General features: G+C 55.5%; 27 non-coding genes and 2 pseudogenes across 27 annotated transcripts; all 29 read right to left on the bottom strand.

Annotated features, from left to right (window-relative positions):
• Positions 1 to 99: 99 nt before the first annotated feature.
• Positions 100 to 291, bottom strand: LOC140585815 (U2 spliceosomal RNA). The gene has a single exon (XR_011987752.1). It is a non-coding gene; the product is annotated as a U2 spliceosomal RNA (small nuclear RNA).
• A 195-nt stretch (positions 292 to 486) lies between these two features.
• LOC140586186 (U5 spliceosomal RNA) lies at positions 487 to 600 on the bottom strand. The gene has a single exon (XR_011988050.1). It is a non-coding gene; the product is annotated as a U5 spliceosomal RNA (small nuclear RNA).
• A 454-nt stretch (positions 601 to 1,054) lies between these two features.
• On the bottom strand, positions 1,055 to 1,246 carry LOC140585814 (U2 spliceosomal RNA). The gene has a single exon (XR_011987751.1). It is a non-coding gene; the product is annotated as a U2 spliceosomal RNA (small nuclear RNA).
• A 195-nt stretch (positions 1,247 to 1,441) lies between these two features.
• LOC140586185 (U5 spliceosomal RNA) lies at positions 1,442 to 1,555 on the bottom strand. Its single transcript, XR_011988049.1, has one exon. It is a non-coding gene; the product is annotated as a U5 spliceosomal RNA (small nuclear RNA).
• Positions 1,556 to 2,004: 449 nt separating this feature from the next.
• LOC140585813 (U2 spliceosomal RNA) lies at positions 2,005 to 2,196 on the bottom strand. Its single transcript, XR_011987750.1, has one exon. It is a non-coding gene; the product is annotated as a U2 spliceosomal RNA (small nuclear RNA).
• A 195-nt stretch (positions 2,197 to 2,391) lies between these two features.
• On the bottom strand, positions 2,392 to 2,505 carry LOC140586183 (U5 spliceosomal RNA). Its single transcript, XR_011988047.1, has one exon. It is a non-coding gene; the product is annotated as a U5 spliceosomal RNA (small nuclear RNA).
• A 432-nt stretch (positions 2,506 to 2,937) lies between these two features.
• Positions 2,938 to 3,129, bottom strand: LOC140585812 (U2 spliceosomal RNA). Its single transcript, XR_011987749.1, has one exon. It is a non-coding gene; the product is annotated as a U2 spliceosomal RNA (small nuclear RNA).
• A 195-nt stretch (positions 3,130 to 3,324) lies between these two features.
• On the bottom strand, positions 3,325 to 3,438 carry LOC140586182 (U5 spliceosomal RNA). Its single transcript, XR_011988046.1, has one exon. It is a non-coding gene; the product is annotated as a U5 spliceosomal RNA (small nuclear RNA).
• A 442-nt stretch (positions 3,439 to 3,880) lies between these two features.
• Positions 3,881 to 4,072, bottom strand: LOC140585811 (U2 spliceosomal RNA). Its single transcript, XR_011987748.1, has one exon. It is a non-coding gene; the product is annotated as a U2 spliceosomal RNA (small nuclear RNA).
• Positions 4,073 to 4,267: 195 nt separating this feature from the next.
• Positions 4,268 to 4,381, bottom strand: LOC140586181 (U5 spliceosomal RNA). Its single transcript, XR_011988045.1, has one exon. It is a non-coding gene; the product is annotated as a U5 spliceosomal RNA (small nuclear RNA).
• Positions 4,382 to 4,829: 448 nt separating this feature from the next.
• On the bottom strand, positions 4,830 to 5,021 carry LOC140585810 (U2 spliceosomal RNA). Its single transcript, XR_011987747.1, has one exon. It is a non-coding gene; the product is annotated as a U2 spliceosomal RNA (small nuclear RNA).
• A 195-nt stretch (positions 5,022 to 5,216) lies between these two features.
• LOC140586180 (U5 spliceosomal RNA) lies at positions 5,217 to 5,330 on the bottom strand. The gene has a single exon (XR_011988044.1). It is a non-coding gene; the product is annotated as a U5 spliceosomal RNA (small nuclear RNA).
• Positions 5,331 to 5,778: 448 nt separating this feature from the next.
• Positions 5,779 to 5,970, bottom strand: LOC140585809 (U2 spliceosomal RNA). The gene has a single exon (XR_011987746.1). It is a non-coding gene; the product is annotated as a U2 spliceosomal RNA (small nuclear RNA).
• A 195-nt stretch (positions 5,971 to 6,165) lies between these two features.
• On the bottom strand, positions 6,166 to 6,279 carry LOC140586179 (U5 spliceosomal RNA). The gene has a single exon (XR_011988043.1). It is a non-coding gene; the product is annotated as a U5 spliceosomal RNA (small nuclear RNA).
• Positions 6,280 to 6,707: 428 nt separating this feature from the next.
• LOC140585808 (U2 spliceosomal RNA) lies at positions 6,708 to 6,899 on the bottom strand. The gene has a single exon (XR_011987745.1). It is a non-coding gene; the product is annotated as a U2 spliceosomal RNA (small nuclear RNA).
• Positions 6,900 to 7,094: 195 nt separating this feature from the next.
• Positions 7,095 to 7,208, bottom strand: LOC140586178 (U5 spliceosomal RNA). Its single transcript, XR_011988042.1, has one exon. It is a non-coding gene; the product is annotated as a U5 spliceosomal RNA (small nuclear RNA).
• Positions 7,209 to 7,656: 448 nt separating this feature from the next.
• LOC140585805 (U2 spliceosomal RNA) lies at positions 7,657 to 7,848 on the bottom strand. The gene has a single exon (XR_011987743.1). It is a non-coding gene; the product is annotated as a U2 spliceosomal RNA (small nuclear RNA).
• Positions 7,849 to 8,043: 195 nt separating this feature from the next.
• On the bottom strand, positions 8,044 to 8,157 carry LOC140586177 (U5 spliceosomal RNA). Its single transcript, XR_011988041.1, has one exon. It is a non-coding gene; the product is annotated as a U5 spliceosomal RNA (small nuclear RNA).
• A 432-nt stretch (positions 8,158 to 8,589) lies between these two features.
• LOC140585793 (U2 spliceosomal RNA) lies at positions 8,590 to 8,781 on the bottom strand. The gene has a single exon (XR_011987731.1). It is a non-coding gene; the product is annotated as a U2 spliceosomal RNA (small nuclear RNA).
• A 195-nt stretch (positions 8,782 to 8,976) lies between these two features.
• LOC140586176 (U5 spliceosomal RNA) lies at positions 8,977 to 9,090 on the bottom strand. The gene has a single exon (XR_011988040.1). It is a non-coding gene; the product is annotated as a U5 spliceosomal RNA (small nuclear RNA).
• A 427-nt stretch (positions 9,091 to 9,517) lies between these two features.
• Positions 9,518 to 9,709, bottom strand: LOC140585782 (U2 spliceosomal RNA). Its single transcript, XR_011987720.1, has one exon. It is a non-coding gene; the product is annotated as a U2 spliceosomal RNA (small nuclear RNA).
• Positions 9,710 to 9,904: 195 nt separating this feature from the next.
• LOC140586175 (U5 spliceosomal RNA) lies at positions 9,905 to 10,018 on the bottom strand. The gene has a single exon (XR_011988039.1). It is a non-coding gene; the product is annotated as a U5 spliceosomal RNA (small nuclear RNA).
• A 448-nt stretch (positions 10,019 to 10,466) lies between these two features.
• Positions 10,467 to 10,658, bottom strand: LOC140585771 (U2 spliceosomal RNA). Its single transcript, XR_011987709.1, has one exon. It is a non-coding gene; the product is annotated as a U2 spliceosomal RNA (small nuclear RNA).
• A 195-nt stretch (positions 10,659 to 10,853) lies between these two features.
• On the bottom strand, positions 10,854 to 10,967 carry LOC140586174 (U5 spliceosomal RNA). The gene has a single exon (XR_011988038.1). It is a non-coding gene; the product is annotated as a U5 spliceosomal RNA (small nuclear RNA).
• A 446-nt stretch (positions 10,968 to 11,413) lies between these two features.
• Positions 11,414 to 11,605, bottom strand: LOC140585760 (U2 spliceosomal RNA). Its single transcript, XR_011987698.1, has one exon. It is a non-coding gene; the product is annotated as a U2 spliceosomal RNA (small nuclear RNA).
• A 195-nt stretch (positions 11,606 to 11,800) lies between these two features.
• On the bottom strand, positions 11,801 to 11,914 carry LOC140586172 (U5 spliceosomal RNA). Its single transcript, XR_011988036.1, has one exon. It is a non-coding gene; the product is annotated as a U5 spliceosomal RNA (small nuclear RNA).
• A 439-nt stretch (positions 11,915 to 12,353) lies between these two features.
• Positions 12,354 to 12,579, bottom strand: LOC140586023 (U2 spliceosomal RNA; annotated as a pseudogene).
• Positions 12,580 to 14,558: 1,979 nt separating this feature from the next.
• Positions 14,559 to 14,672, bottom strand: LOC140586171 (U5 spliceosomal RNA). Its single transcript, XR_011988035.1, has one exon. It is a non-coding gene; the product is annotated as a U5 spliceosomal RNA (small nuclear RNA).
• A 451-nt stretch (positions 14,673 to 15,123) lies between these two features.
• LOC140586022 (U2 spliceosomal RNA) lies at positions 15,124 to 15,349 on the bottom strand (annotated as a pseudogene).
• Between the last annotated feature and the right edge of the window lie 82 nt (positions 15,350 to 15,431).

Raw genomic sequence — 15,431 nt, 5'->3', positions numbered from 1 at the left:
CTCACTCACTCACTCAGTCAGTCACTCACTCACTCACTCAGTCAGTCAGTCAGTCAGTCAGTCAGTCAGTCAGTTCTGCCTTTCGACAACAGGGGGCAGTAGAGGTGCACCATTCCCGGAAGCACTGCAATACCGGGTCGATGCGTGGAGCGGACGGGGCAAGCCCCACTTCCGGCTCCCTGTTCCAAAAATCCGTTTAATATGTGGTCCCCTCCATGGGGGACGTATCAGATATTAAACTGATAAGAACAGATACTACACTTGATCTTAGCCAAAAGGCCGAGAAGCGATACCCACAAATTGCGCCCCGCCGGGCGCCGGCATGCGGGATGCCGACGGAGCTGGCGCGGCTCAGCCCTCACCAGCCCCTCTGGCAGGTGTCGCCCGGCGAGTCCACGCGTGATCCAGGGAGACCACAGCCGCGCCACCGGGCACCTAACGCCAGCCGCTAAGCCGGGCCCAGTCTTCCTTTGACAGCAGCAGTGCAGCTCTGCTTGGGCAGAGCCTCCAAAAATACCATGAACTCATCGCTATCCCTCTCCACGGAAATCTTTAGTAAAAGGCGAAAGATTTATACGGGATGAAGAGAGACCCGAGTCGATATGGGGCCGCCGCCAAGCCCGTCGCCGTTAGCCGGGCCTGCGTGACGCCCCCGCTCGGAGTAGAATGCCCAGGGGCGTCGCAGCCGCCGTCCTCGGGGCCCCGACTCCTCCCTGTCCTCCTGTCCTCTCAAAAGACAGCAATCATTTTAACAAACATGAGGGGAAATTCAAAAGGCAAAGATGACATCATGCCTTACCTCAGCGCAGCTGTCCACCGCACAAACAGTGTGTCACCTTCCTTTAAAAAAAAAAAAAAAAAAAAAAAAAAAAAAAAGAAAACCGGCGGGAAACGGGGGCCACGCACAGACAGGGCCCCCCCCCTCACAGCACTCAGTCTATTAGTCACTCACTCACTCACTCAGTCAGTCAGTCAGTCAGTCAGTCAGTCAGTCAGTCAGTCAGTCAGTCAGTCAGTCAGTCAGTCAGTTCTGCCTTTCGACAACAGGGGGCAGTAGAGGTGCACCATTCCCGGAAGCACTGCAATACCGGGTCGATGCGTGGAGCGGACGGGGCAAGCCCCACTTCCGGCTCCCTGTTCCAAAAATCCGTTTAATATGTGGTCCCCTCCATGGGGGACGTATCAGATATTAAACTGATAAGAACAGATACTACACTTGATCTTAGCCAAAAGGCCGAGAAGCGATACCCACAAATTGCGCCCCGCCGGGCGCCGGCATGCGGGATGCCGACGGAGCTGGCGCGGCTCAGCCCTCACCAGCCCCTCTGGCAGGTGTCGCCCGGCGAGTCCACGCGTGATCCAGGGAGACCACAGCCGCGCCACCGGGCACCTAACGCCAGCCGCTAAGCCGGGCCCAGTCTTCCTTTGACAGCAGCAGTGCAGCTCTGCTTGGGCAGAGCCTCCAAAAATACCATGAACTCATCGCTATCCCTCTCCACGGAAATCTTTAGTAAAAGGCGAAAGATTTATACGGGATGAAGAGAGACCCGAGTCGATATGGGGCCGCCGCCAAGCCCGTCGCCGTTAGCCGGGCCTGCGTGACGCCCCCGCTCGGAGTAGAATGCCCAGGGGCGTCGCAGCCGCCGTCCTCGGGGCCCCGACTCCTCCCTGTCCTCCTGTCCTCTCAAAAGACAGCAATCATTTTAACAAACATGAGGGGAAATTCAAAAGGCAAAGATGACATCATGCCTTACCTCAGCGCAGCTGTCCACCGCACAAACAGTGTGTCACCTTCCTTTAAAAAAAAAAAAAAAAAAAAAAAAAAAAAAAAAAAGAAAAACGGCGGGAAACGGGGGCCACGCACAGACAGGGCCCCCCCCCTCACAGCACTCAGTCTATTAGTCACTCACTCACTCACTCAGTCAGTCAGTCAGTCAGTCAGTCAGTCAGTCAGTCAGTCAGTCAGTCAGTCAGTCAGTTCTGCCTTTCGACAACAGGGGGCAGTAGAGGTGCACCATTCCCGGAAGCACTGCAATACCGGGTCGATGCGTGGAGCGGACGGGGCAAGCCCCACTTCCGGCTCCCTGTTCCAAAAATCCGTTTAATATGTGGTCCCCTCCATGGGGGACGTATCAGATATTAAACTGATAAGAACAGATACTACACTTGATCTTAGCCAAAAGGCCGAGAAGCGATACCCACAAATTGCGCCCCGCCGGGCGCCGGCATGCGGGATGCCGACGGAGCTGGCGCGGCTCAGCCCTCACCAGCCCCTCTGGCAGGTGTCGCCCGGCGAGTCCACGCGTGATCCAGGGAGACCACAGCCGCGCCACCGGGCACCTAACGCCAGCCGCTAAGCCGGGCCCAGTCTTCCTTTGACAGCAGCAGTGCAGCTCTGCTTGGGCAGAGCCTCCAAAAATACCATGAACTCATCGCTATCCCTCTCCACGGAAATCTTTAGTAAAAGGCGAAAGATTTATACGGGATGAAGAGAGACCCGAGTCGATATGGGGCCGCCGCCAAGCCCGTCGCCGTTAGCCGGGCCTGCGTGACGCCCCCGCTCGGAGTAGAATGCCCAGGGGCGTCGCAGCCGCCGTCCTCGGGGCCCCGACTCCTCCCTGTCCTCCTGTCCTCTCAAAAGACAGCAATCATTTTAACAAACATGAGGGGAAATTCAAAAGGCAAAGATGACATCATGCCTTACCTCAGCGCAGCTGTCCACCGCACAAACAGTGTGTCACCTTCCTTTAAAAAAAAAAAAAAAAAAGAAAAACGGCGGGAAACGGGGGCCACGCACAGACAGGGCCCCCCCCCTCACAGCACTCAGTCTATTAGTCACTCACTCACTCACTCAGTCAGTCAGTCAGTCAGTCAGTCAGTCAGTCAGTCAGTCAGTCAGTCAGTCAGTCAGTTCTGCCTTTCGACAACAGGGGGCAGTAGAGGTGCACCATTCCCGGAAGCACTGCAATACCGGGTCGATGCGTGGAGCGGACGGGGCAAGCCCCACTTCCGGCTCCCTGTTCCAAAAATCCGTTTAATATGTGGTCCCCTCCATGGGGGACGTATCAGATATTAAACTGATAAGAACAGATACTACACTTGATCTTAGCCAAAAGGCCGAGAAGCGATACCCACAAATTGCGCCCCGCCGGGCGCCGGCATGCGGGATGCCGACGGAGCTGGCGCGGCTCAGCCCTCACCAGCCCCTCTGGCAGGTGTCGCCCGGCGAGTCCACGCGTGATCCAGGGAGACCACAGCCGCGCCACCGGGCACCTAACGCCAGCCGCTAAGCCGGGCCCAGTCTTCCTTTGACAGCAGCAGTGCAGCTCTGCTTGGGCAGAGCCTCCAAAAATACCATGAACTCATCGCTATCCCTCTCCACGGAAATCTTTAGTAAAAGGCGAAAGATTTATACGGGATGAAGAGAGACCCGAGTCGATATGGGGCCGCCGCCAAGCCCGTCGCCGTTAGCCGGGCCTGCGTGACGCCCCCGCTCGGAGTAGAATGCCCAGGGGCGTCGCAGCCGCCGTCCTCGGGGCCCCGACTCCTCCCTGTCCTCCTGTCCTCTCAAAAGACAGCAATCATTTTAACAAACATGAGGGGAAATTCAAAAGGCAAAGATGACATCATGCCTTACCTCAGCGCAGCTGTCCACCGCACAAACAGTGTGTCACCTTCCTTTAAAAAAAAAAAAAAAAAAAAAAAAAAAAAAAAGAAAAACGGCGGGAAACGGGGGCCACGCACAGACAGGGCCCCCCCCCTCACAGCACTCAGTCTATTAGTCACTCACTCACTCACTCAGTCAGTCAGTCAGTCAGTCAGTCAGTCAGTCAGTCAGTCAGTCAGTCAGTCAGTTCTGCCTTTCGACAACAGGGGGCAGTAGAGGTGCACCATTCCCGGAAGCACTGCAATACCGGGTCGATGCGTGGAGCGGACGGGGCAAGCCCCACTTCCGGCTCCCTGTTCCAAAAATCCGTTTAATATGTGGTCCCCTCCATGGGGGACGTATCAGATATTAAACTGATAAGAACAGATACTACACTTGATCTTAGCCAAAAGGCCGAGAAGCGATACCCACAAATTGCGCCCCGCCGGGCGCCGGCATGCGGGATGCCGACGGAGCTGGCGCGGCTCAGCCCTCACCAGCCCCTCTGGCAGGTGTCGCCCGGCGAGTCCACGCGTGATCCAGGGAGACCACAGCCGCGCCACCGGGCACCTAACGCCAGCCGCTAAGCCGGGCCCAGTCTTCCTTTGACAGCAGCAGTGCAGCTCTGCTTGGGCAGAGCCTCCAAAAATACCATGAACTCATCGCTATCCCTCTCCACGGAAATCTTTAGTAAAAGGCGAAAGATTTATACGGGATGAAGAGAGACCCGAGTCGATATGGGGCCGCCGCCAAGCCCGTCGCCGTTAGCCGGGCCTGCGTGACGCCCCCGCTCGGAGTAGAATGCCCAGGGGCGTCGCAGCCGCCGTCCTCGGGGCCCCGACTCCTCCCTGTCCTCCTGTCCTCTCAAAAGACAGCAATCATTTTAACAAACATGAGGGGAAATTCAAAAGGCAAAGATGACATCATGCCTTACCTCAGCGCAGCTGTCCACCGCACAAACAGTGTGTCACCTTCCTTTAAAAAAAAAAAAAAAAAAAAAAAAAAAAAAAAAGAAAAACGGCGGGAAACGGGGGCCACGCACAGACAGGGCCCCCCCCCCTCACAGCACTCAGTCTATTAGTCACTCACTCACTCACTCAGTCAGTCAGTCAGTCAGTCAGTCAGTCAGTCAGTCAGTCAGTCAGTCAGTCAGTCAGTTCTGCCTTTCGACAACAGGGGGCAGTAGAGGTGCACCATTCCCGGAAGCACTGCAATACCGGGTCGATGCGTGGAGCGGACGGGGCAAGCCCCACTTCCGGCTCCCTGTTCCAAAAATCCGTTTAATATGTGGTCCCCTCCATGGGGGACGTATCAGATATTAAACTGATAAGAACAGATACTACACTTGATCTTAGCCAAAAGGCCGAGAAGCGATACCCACAAATTGCGCCCCGCCGGGCGCCGGCATGCGGGATGCCGACGGAGCTGGCGCGGCTCAGCCCTCACCAGCCCCTCTGGCAGGTGTCGCCCGGCGAGTCCACGCGTGATCCAGGGAGACCACAGCCGCGCCACCGGGCACCTAACGCCAGCCGCTAAGCCGGGCCCAGTCTTCCTTTGACAGCAGCAGTGCAGCTCTGCTTGGGCAGAGCCTCCAAAAATACCATGAACTCATCGCTATCCCTCTCCACGGAAATCTTTAGTAAAAGGCGAAAGATTTATACGGGATGAAGAGAGACCCGAGTCGATATGGGGCCGCCGCCAAGCCCGTCGCCGTTAGCCGGGCCTGCGTGACGCCCCCGCTCGGAGTAGAATGCCCAGGGGCGTCGCAGCCGCCGTCCTCGGGGCCCCGACTCCTCCCTGTCCTCCTGTCCTCTCAAAAGACAGCAATCATTTTAACAAACATGAGGGGAAATTCAAAAGGCAAAGATGACATCATGCCTTACCTCAGCGCAGCTGTCCACCGCACAAACAGTGTGTCACCTTCCTTTAAAAAAAAAAAAAAAAAAAAAAAAAAAAAAAAAAGAAAAACGGCGGGAAACGGGGGCCACGCACAGACAGGGCCCCCCCCCTCACAGCACTCAGTCTATTAGTCACTCACTCACTCACTCAGTCAGTCAGTCAGTCAGTCAGTCAGTCAGTCAGTCAGTCAGTCAGTCAGTCAGTCAGTTCTGCCTTTCGACAACAGGGGGCAGTAGAGGTGCACCATTCCCGGAAGCACTGCAATACCGGGTCGATGCGTGGAGCGGACGGGGCAAGCCCCACTTCCGGCTCCCTGTTCCAAAAATCCGTTTAATATGTGGTCCCCTCCATGGGGGACGTATCAGATATTAAACTGATAAGAACAGATACTACACTTGATCTTAGCCAAAAGGCCGAGAAGCGATACCCACAAATTGCGCCCCGCCGGGCGCCGGCATGCGGGATGCCGACGGAGCTGGCGCGGCTCAGCCCTCACCAGCCCCTCTGGCAGGTGTCGCCCGGCGAGTCCACGCGTGATCCAGGGAGACCACAGCCGCGCCACCGGGCACCTAACGCCAGCCGCTAAGCCGGGCCCAGTCTTCCTTTGACAGCAGCAGTGCAGCTCTGCTTGGGCAGAGCCTCCAAAAATACCATGAACTCATCGCTATCCCTCTCCACGGAAATCTTTAGTAAAAGGCGAAAGATTTATACGGGATGAAGAGAGACCCGAGTCGATATGGGGCCGCCGCCAAGCCCGTCGCCGTTAGCCGGGCCTGCGTGACGCCCCCGCTCGGAGTAGAATGCCCAGGGGCGTCGCAGCCGCCGTCCTCGGGGCCCCGACTCCTCCCTGTCCTCCTGTCCTCTCAAAAGACAGCAATCATTTTAACAAACATGAGGGGAAATTCAAAAGGCAAAGATGACATCATGCCTTACCTCAGCGCAGCTGTCCACCGCACAAACAGTGTGTCACCTTCCTTTAAAAAAAAAAAAAAAAAAAAAAAAAAAAAAAAAAGAAAAACGGCGGGAAACGGGGGCCACGCACAGACAGGGCCCCCCCCCTCACAGCACTCAGTCTATTAGTCACTCACTCACTCACTCAGTCAGTCAGTCAGTCAGTCAGTCAGTCAGTCAGTCAGTTCTGCCTTTCGACAACAGGGGGCAGTAGAGGTGCACCATTCCCGGAAGCACTGCAATACCGGGTCGATGCGTGGAGCGGACGGGGCAAGCCCCACTTCCGGCTCCCTGTTCCAAAAATCCGTTTAATATGTGGTCCCCTCCATGGGGGACGTATCAGATATTAAACTGATAAGAACAGATACTACACTTGATCTTAGCCAAAAGGCCGAGAAGCGATACCCACAAATTGCGCCCCGCCGGGCGCCGGCATGCGGGATGCCGACGGAGCTGGCGCGGCTCAGCCCTCACCAGCCCCTCTGGCAGGTGTCGCCCGGCGAGTCCACGCGTGATCCAGGGAGACCACAGCCGCGCCACCGGGCACCTAACGCCAGCCGCTAAGCCGGGCCCAGTCTTCCTTTGACAGCAGCAGTGCAGCTCTGCTTGGGCAGAGCCTCCAAAAATACCATGAACTCATCGCTATCCCTCTCCACGGAAATCTTTAGTAAAAGGCGAAAGATTTATACGGGATGAAGAGAGACCCGAGTCGATATGGGGCCGCCGCCAAGCCCGTCGCCGTTAGCCGGGCCTGCGTGACGCCCCCGCTCGGAGTAGAATGCCCAGGGGCGTCGCAGCCGCCGTCCTCGGGGCCCCGACTCCTCCCTGTCCTCCTGTCCTCTCAAAAGACAGCAATCATTTTAACAAACATGAGGGGAAATTCAAAAGGCAAAGATGACATCATGCCTTACCTCAGCGCAGCTGTCCACCGCACAAACAGTGTGTCACCTTCCTTTAAAAAAAAAAAAAAAAAAAAAAAAAAAAAAAAAAGAAAAACGGCGGGAAACGGGGGCCACGCACAGACAGGGCCCCCCCCCTCACAGCACTCAGTCTATTAGTCACTCACTCACTCACTCAGTCAGTCAGTCAGTCAGTCAGTCAGTCAGTCAGTCAGTCAGTCAGTCAGTCAGTCAGTTCTGCCTTTCGACAACAGGGGGCAGTAGAGGTGCACCATTCCCGGAAGCACTGCAATACCGGGTCGATGCGTGGAGCGGACGGGGCAAGCCCCACTTCCGGCTCCCTGTTCCAAAAATCCGTTTAATATGTGGTCCCCTCCATGGGGGACGTATCAGATATTAAACTGATAAGAACAGATACTACACTTGATCTTAGCCAAAAGGCCGAGAAGCGATACCCACAAATTGCGCCCCGCCGGGCGCCGGCATGCGGGATGCCGACGGAGCTGGCGCGGCTCAGCCCTCACCAGCCCCTCTGGCAGGTGTCGCCCGGCGAGTCCACGCGTGATCCAGGGAGACCACAGCCGCGCCACCGGGCACCTAACGCCAGCCGCTAAGCCGGGCCCAGTCTTCCTTTGACAGCAGCAGTGCAGCTCTGCTTGGGCAGAGCCTCCAAAAATACCATGAACTCATCGCTATCCCTCTCCACGGAAATCTTTAGTAAAAGGCGAAAGATTTATACGGGATGAAGAGAGACCCGAGTCGATATGGGGCCGCCGCCAAGCCCGTCGCCGTTAGCCGGGCCTGCGTGACGCCCCCGCTCGGAGTAGAATGCCCAGGGGCGTCGCAGCCGCCGTCCTCGGGGCCCCGACTCCTCCCTGTCCTCCTGTCCTCTCAAAAGACAGCAATCATTTTAACAAACATGAGGGGAAATTCAAAAGGCAAAGATGACATCATGCCTTACCTCAGCGCAGCTGTCCACCGCACAAACAGTGTGTCACCTTCCTTTAAAAAAAAAAAAAAAAAAAAAAAAAAAAAAAAAAGAAAAACGGCGGGAAACGGGGGCCACGCACAGACAGGGCCCCCCCCCTCACAGCACTCAGTCTATTAGTCACTCACTCACTCACTCAGTCAGTCAGTCAGTCAGTCAGTCAGTCAGTCAGTCAGTCAGTTCTGCCTTTCGACAACAGGGGGCAGTAGAGGTGCACCATTCCCGGAAGCACTGCAATACCGGGTCGATGCGTGGAGCGGACGGGGCAAGCCCCACTTCCGGCTCCCTGTTCCAAAAATCCGTTTAATATGTGGTCCCCTCCATGGGGGACGTATCAGATATTAAACTGATAAGAACAGATACTACACTTGATCTTAGCCAAAAGGCCGAGAAGCGATACCCACAAATTGCGCCCCGCCGGGCGCCGGCATGCGGGATGCCGACGGAGCTGGCGCGGCTCAGCCCTCACCAGCCCCTCTGGCAGGTGTCGCCCGGCGAGTCCACGCGTGATCCAGGGAGACCACAGCCGCGCCACCGGGCACCTAACGCCAGCCGCTAAGCCGGGCCCAGTCTTCCTTTGACAGCAGCAGTGCAGCTCTGCTTGGGCAGAGCCTCCAAAAATACCATGAACTCATCGCTATCCCTCTCCACGGAAATCTTTAGTAAAAGGCGAAAGATTTATACGGGATGAAGAGAGACCCGAGTCGATATGGGGCCGCCGCCAAGCCCGTCGCCGTTAGCCGGGCCTGCGTGACGCCCCCGCTCGGAGTAGAATGCCCAGGGGCGTCGCAGCCGCCGTCCTCGGGGCCCCGACTCCTCCCTGTCCTCCTGTCCTCTCAAAAGACAGCAATCATTTTAACAAACATGAGGGGAAATTCAAAAGGCAAAGATGACATCATGCCTTACCTCAGCGCAGCTGTCCACCGCACAAACAGTGTGTCACCTTCCTTTAAAAAAAAAAAAAAAAAAAAAAAAAAAAAAAAAGAAAAACGGCGGGAAACGGGGGCCACGCACAGACAGGGCCCCCCCCCTCACAGCACTCAGTCTATTAGTCACTCACTCACTCACTCAGTCAGTCAGTCAGTCAGTCAGTCAGTCAGTCAGTCAGTTCTGCCTTTCGACAACAGGGGGCAGTAGAGGTGCACCATTCCCGGAAGCACTGCAATACCGGGTCGATGCGTGGAGCGGACGGGGCAAGCCCCACTTCCGGCTCCCTGTTCCAAAAATCCGTTTAATATGTGGTCCCCTCCATGGGGGACGTATCAGATATTAAACTGATAAGAACAGATACTACACTTGATCTTAGCCAAAAGGCCGAGAAGCGATACCCACAAATTGCGCCCCGCCGGGCGCCGGCATGCGGGATGCCGACGGAGCTGGCGCGGCTCAGCCCTCACCAGCCCCTCTGGCAGGTGTCGCCCGGCGAGTCCACGCGTGATCCAGGGAGACCACAGCCGCGCCACCGGGCACCTAACGCCAGCCGCTAAGCCGGGCCCAGTCTTCCTTTGACAGCAGCAGTGCAGCTCTGCTTGGGCAGAGCCTCCAAAAATACCATGAACTCATCGCTATCCCTCTCCACGGAAATCTTTAGTAAAAGGCGAAAGATTTATACGGGATGAAGAGAGACCCGAGTCGATATGGGGCCGCCGCCAAGCCCGTCGCCGTTAGCCGGGCCTGCGTGACGCCCCCGCTCGGAGTAGAATGCCCAGGGGCGTCGCAGCCGCCGTCCTCGGGGCCCCGACTCCTCCCTGTCCTCCTGTCCTCTCAAAAGACAGCAATCATTTTAACAAACATGAGGGGAAATTCAAAAGGCAAAGATGACATCATGCCTTACCTCAGCGCAGCTGTCCACCGCACAAACAGTGTGTCACCTTCCTTTAAAAAAAAAAAAAAAAAAAAAAAAAAAAAAAAAAGAAAAACGGCGGGAAACGGGGGCCACGCACAGACAGGGCCCCCCCCCTCACAGCACTCAGTCTATTAGTCACTCACTCACTCACTCAGTCAGTCAGTCAGTCAGTCAGTCAGTCAGTCAGTCAGTCAGTCAGTCAGTCAGTCAGTTCTGCCTTTCGACAACAGGGGGCAGTAGAGGTGCACCATTCCCGGAAGCACTGCAATACCGGGTCGATGCGTGGAGCGGACGGGGCAAGCCCCACTTCCGGCTCCCTGTTCCAAAAATCCGTTTAATATGTGGTCCCCTCCATGGGGGACGTATCAGATATTAAACTGATAAGAACAGATACTACACTTGATCTTAGCCAAAAGGCCGAGAAGCGATACCCACAAATTGCGCCCCGCCGGGCGCCGGCATGCGGGATGCCGACGGAGCTGGCGCGGCTCAGCCCTCACCAGCCCCTCTGGCAGGTGTCGCCCGGCGAGTCCACGCGTGATCCAGGGAGACCACAGCCGCGCCACCGGGCACCTAACGCCAGCCGCTAAGCCGGGCCCAGTCTTCCTTTGACAGCAGCAGTGCAGCTCTGCTTGGGCAGAGCCTCCAAAAATACCATGAACTCATCGCTATCCCTCTCCACGGAAATCTTTAGTAAAAGGCGAAAGATTTATACGGGATGAAGAGAGACCCGAGTCGATATGGGGCCGCCGCCAAGCCCGTCGCCGTTAGCCGGGCCTGCGTGACGCCCCCGCTCGGAGTAGAATGCCCAGGGGCGTCGCAGCCGCCGTCCTCGGGGCCCCGACTCCTCCCTGTCCTCCTGTCCTCTCAAAAGACAGCAATCATTTTAACAAACATGAGGGGAAATTCAAAAGGCAAAGATGACATCATGCCTTACCTCAGCGCAGCTGTCCACCGCACAAACAGTGTGTCACCTTCCTTTAAAAAAAAAAAAAAAAAAAAAAAAAAAAAAAAGAAAAACGGCGGGAAACGGGGGCCACGCACAGACAGGGCCCCCCCCCTCACAGCACTCAGTCTATTAGTCACTCACTCACTCACTCAGTCAGTCAGTCAGTCAGTCAGTCAGTCAGTCAGTCAGTCAGTCAGTCAGTCAGTCAGTTCTGCCTTTCGACAACAGGGGGCAGTAGAGGTGCACCATTCCCGGAAGCACTGCAATACCGGGTCGATGCGTGGAGCGGACGGGGCAAGCCCCACTTCCGGCTCCCTGTTCCAAAAATCCGTTTAATATGTGGTCCCCTCCATGGGGGACGTATCAGATATTAAACTGATAAGAACAGATACTACACTTGATCTTAGCCAAAAGGCCGAGAAGCGATACCCACAAATTGCGCCCCGCCGGGCGCCGGCATGCGGGATGCCGACGGAGCTGGCGCGGCTCAGCCCTCACCAGCCCCTCTGGCAGGTGTCGCCCGGCGAGTCCACGCGTGATCCAGGGAGACCACAGCCGCGCCACCGGGCACCTAACGCCAGCCGCTAAGCCGGGCCCAGTCTTCCTTTGACAGCAGCAGTGCAGCTCTGCTTGGGCAGAGCCTCCAAAAATACCATGAACTCATCGCTATCCCTCTCCACGGAAATCTTTAGTAAAAGGCGAAAGATTTATACGGGATGAAGAGAGACCCGAGTCGATATGGGGCCGCCGCCAAGCCCGTCGCCGTTAGCCGGGCCTGCGTGACGCCCCCGCTCGGAGTAGAATGCCCAGGGGCGTCGCAGCCGCCGTCCTCGGGGCCCCGACTCCTCCCTGTCCTCCTGTCCTCTCAAAAGACAGCAATCATTTTAACAAACATGAGGGGAAATTCAAAAGGCAAAGATGACATCATGCCTTACCTCAGCGCAGCTGTCCACCGCACAAACAGTGTGTCACCTTCCTTTAAAAAAAAAAAAAAAAAAAAAAAAAAAAAAAAAAAAAGAAAAACGGCGGGAAACGGGGGCCACGCACAGACAGGGCCCCCCCCCTCACAGCACTCAGTCTATTAGTCACTCACTCACTCACTCAGTCAGTCAGTCAGTCAGTCAGTCAGTCAGTCAGTCAGTCAGTCAGTTCTGCCTTTCGACAACAGGGGGCAGTAGAGGTGCACCATTCCCGGAAGCACTGCAATACCGGGTCGATGCGTGGAGCGGACGGGGCAAGCCCCACTTCCGGCTCCCTGTTCCAAAAATCCGTTTAATATGTGGTCCCCTCCATGGGGGACGTATCAGATATTAAACTGATAAGAACAGATTTTTTTTTTTTTTTTAATTCATCTTTATTCAACATTTCTGCTTACAATCTAAGAACAACACATAAAACTATAAAAACCCAACATTTTCCACATACTAACTAAAACAAACCCACATCAATACTAATCAAAATAGCACATATCAAAACCCATTTATACCCACAAACTTAATCCAACAGCATAATTAACAAAAACATATTACTGCCATAATAATACAAGACACCTTATAACATACAAATCTTAAAATATGAAACTACTCAAAACATTACAACACCCATTAAAACAGTATTAAATCCATAAATATAGCAGAAAATCTAAAATCTTTAAAAAGGTAAAACATTATCATCCTCAGACATATCCCCATTAAAACTAAGGTCTCCCCCAGACTCAACAGTGGCTAAAAAAGAACATTCATTTGCAATGTCCTGCTGCACTGGATAAGACCGTCTCTCAAGTGGGGAGACCAGAACACTTAGTAAGTCCATCTGCTCAAAAGGGGAAATCGCTTCTCGGCCTAAAGCAGTGTTCTCGTTCCTCCGGGCCTTCTTCCTCCTCCTGCTTTGGACAAACCTGGAGGGAGAGGTTGCGCGCTTTTCAGCCACGGCCAATGGACCCTTACCTGGGGACTCCACAGAAGCACTGGAGGCCGTGGACTCCCCATCGGCACTGGCGAAGGGCTGAGCCTCGGTGTTCCCAGCTCCCCTCTCGGCTCCCCCGTGCATCTCAGCGCAGCCCGGCAGTGCCTGCTGTCGGGCCCCGTCCACAGCCGAGCCCCGGGTAACGGCGTCGGCCCAGGACGGTTTGCGCTGAGGGCAGCTCCGAGCCAGATGGTCCTCACCTCTGCACAGGTTACACCGGAGGGGGCCCTTGCAGTCCTTCGCCAAGTGACCGACGTCCAGGCATCTCCAGCACTTCATGGTGGTACAGGAGTCCGCGGTGTGGCCCAGGCCGTGGCACAAGCGGCAGGAGGAGGGTTGCCCGGAGTAAAAAAGGTAGCCCTTGCAACGACCTATCATAAAATGAGCAGGTGGGTGGCTATACCCGTCAGGGGAGCTAGCGTCGGGGCGCAGGCACACCCGGAACTGCCTGCGCCCAGTCCAGACACCCAGCTGGTCTCTCACGTCCCTGTGCCCAGGGACCACGTCGACAAACCTGCCCAGGAAGGCAGCCACCGCTTCAGCTGGAACAAAGGGGTCCAAGACGTGGACGGTGATCACTCTCCGGTCCAGCTTCCACAGTGGCTCCACGTCATAGTACATCCGGCGAAGCTCTTCCTCCAAGCGGCTGCATGCAACCAGCATCTTCTTGTAGCCCTCTTCCGTAGTGCAAGTCACATAGAAGAAGGCCGAAGACTGGTTGCGCTGCACACAGATGATGTCTTCCATGGTAAGTCCCAGGAGGCCGAAGAGCACCTCCCGGATGAAGGTCAGTCTCTCCGGGAAACTCTCCGGTTCCTCCTGGTGAGTCCACTTGAAGGCTGCTGTATGCCGGATGACTACGACGGTCCTGTGTGGGCTCCCGGACATCCTGGCGATGGTGGGCAAGAGAGTCCTCGGGAGCCGGGCAGGGAGTCGACGTGTCCCAGCTGGGTGCCTAAACTAATAAAAGCTGGAAATAAAACCCCAAGCTCACCCTGCGGGAACGGCGGTCAAGCCACCCGAACCTGCACGTTAGGCTTGCAAGGGCTACCCAAAATAAAAAAAGCGCTAAAAGGAGACAACAGCTAGCCCCGTGGCAGCGGCGGTCAAGCCACCTGCTGGTCACGCTTTAGGTTCGCTGTTGCCTCCACTAAAAACCTGGCAATAAAAATCCCTCCAAAAAGCAGCACTTGATCTTAGCCAAAAGGCCGAGAAGCGATACCCACAAATTGCGCCCCGCCGGGCGCCGGCATGCGGGATGCCGACGGAGCTGGCGCGGCTCAGCCCTCACCAGCCCCTCTGGCAGGTGTCGCCCGGCGAGTCCACGCGTGATCCAGGGAGACCACAGCCGCGCCACCGGGCACCTAACGCCAGCCGCTAAGCCGGGCCCAGTCTTCCTTTGACAGCAGCAGTGCAGCTCTGCTTGGGCAGAGCCTCCAAAAATACCATGAACTCATCGCTATCCCTCTCCACGGAAATCTTTAGTAAAAGGCGAAAGATTTATACGGGATGAAGAGAGACCCGAGTCGATATGGGGCCGCCGCCAAGCCCGTCGCCGTTAGCCGGGCCTGCGTGACGCCCCCGCTCGGAGTAGAATGCCCAGGGGCGTCGCAGCCGCCGTCCTCGGGGCCCCGACTCCTCCCTGTCCTCCTGTCCTCTCAAAAGACAGCAATCATTTTAACAAACATGAGGGGAAATTCAAAAGGCAAAGATGACATCATGCCTTACCTCAGCGCAGCTGTCCACCGCACAAACAGTGTGTCACCTTCCTTTAAAAAAAAAAAAAAAAAAAAAAAAAAAAAAAAAAAAAGAAAAACGGCGGGAAACGGGGGCCACGCACAGACAGGGCCCCCCCCCTCACAGCACTCAGTCTATTAGTCACTCACTCACTCACTCAGTCAGTCAGTCAGTCAGTCAGTCAGTCAGTCAGTCAGTCAGTCAGTCAGTCAGTCAGTTCTGCCTTTCGACAACAGGGGGCAGTAGAGGTGCACCATTCCCGGAAGCACTGCAATACCGGGTCGATGCGTGGAGCGGACGGGGCAAGCCCCACTTCCGGCTCCCTGTTCCAAAAATCCGTTTAATATGTGGTCCCCTCCATGGGGGACGTATCAGATATTAAACTGATAAGAACAGATTTTTTTTTTTTTTTTAATTCATCTTTATTCAACATTTCTGCTTACAATCTAAGAACAACACATAAAACTATAAAAACCCAACATTTTCCACATACTAACTAAAACAAACCCACATCAATACTAATCAAAATAGCACATATCAAAACCCATTTA

Source organism: Paramormyrops kingsleyae, unplaced genomic scaffold (genome assembly GCF_048594095.1).
Source record: "Paramormyrops kingsleyae isolate MSU_618 unplaced genomic scaffold, PKINGS_0.4 ups35, whole genome shotgun sequence".
Taxonomy (NCBI): Eukaryota; Metazoa; Chordata; class Actinopteri; order Osteoglossiformes; family Mormyridae; genus Paramormyrops; species Paramormyrops kingsleyae.
Note: the sequence above shows the minus strand (reverse complement) of the source record. Positions and strands in the feature narration are given on the sequence as shown.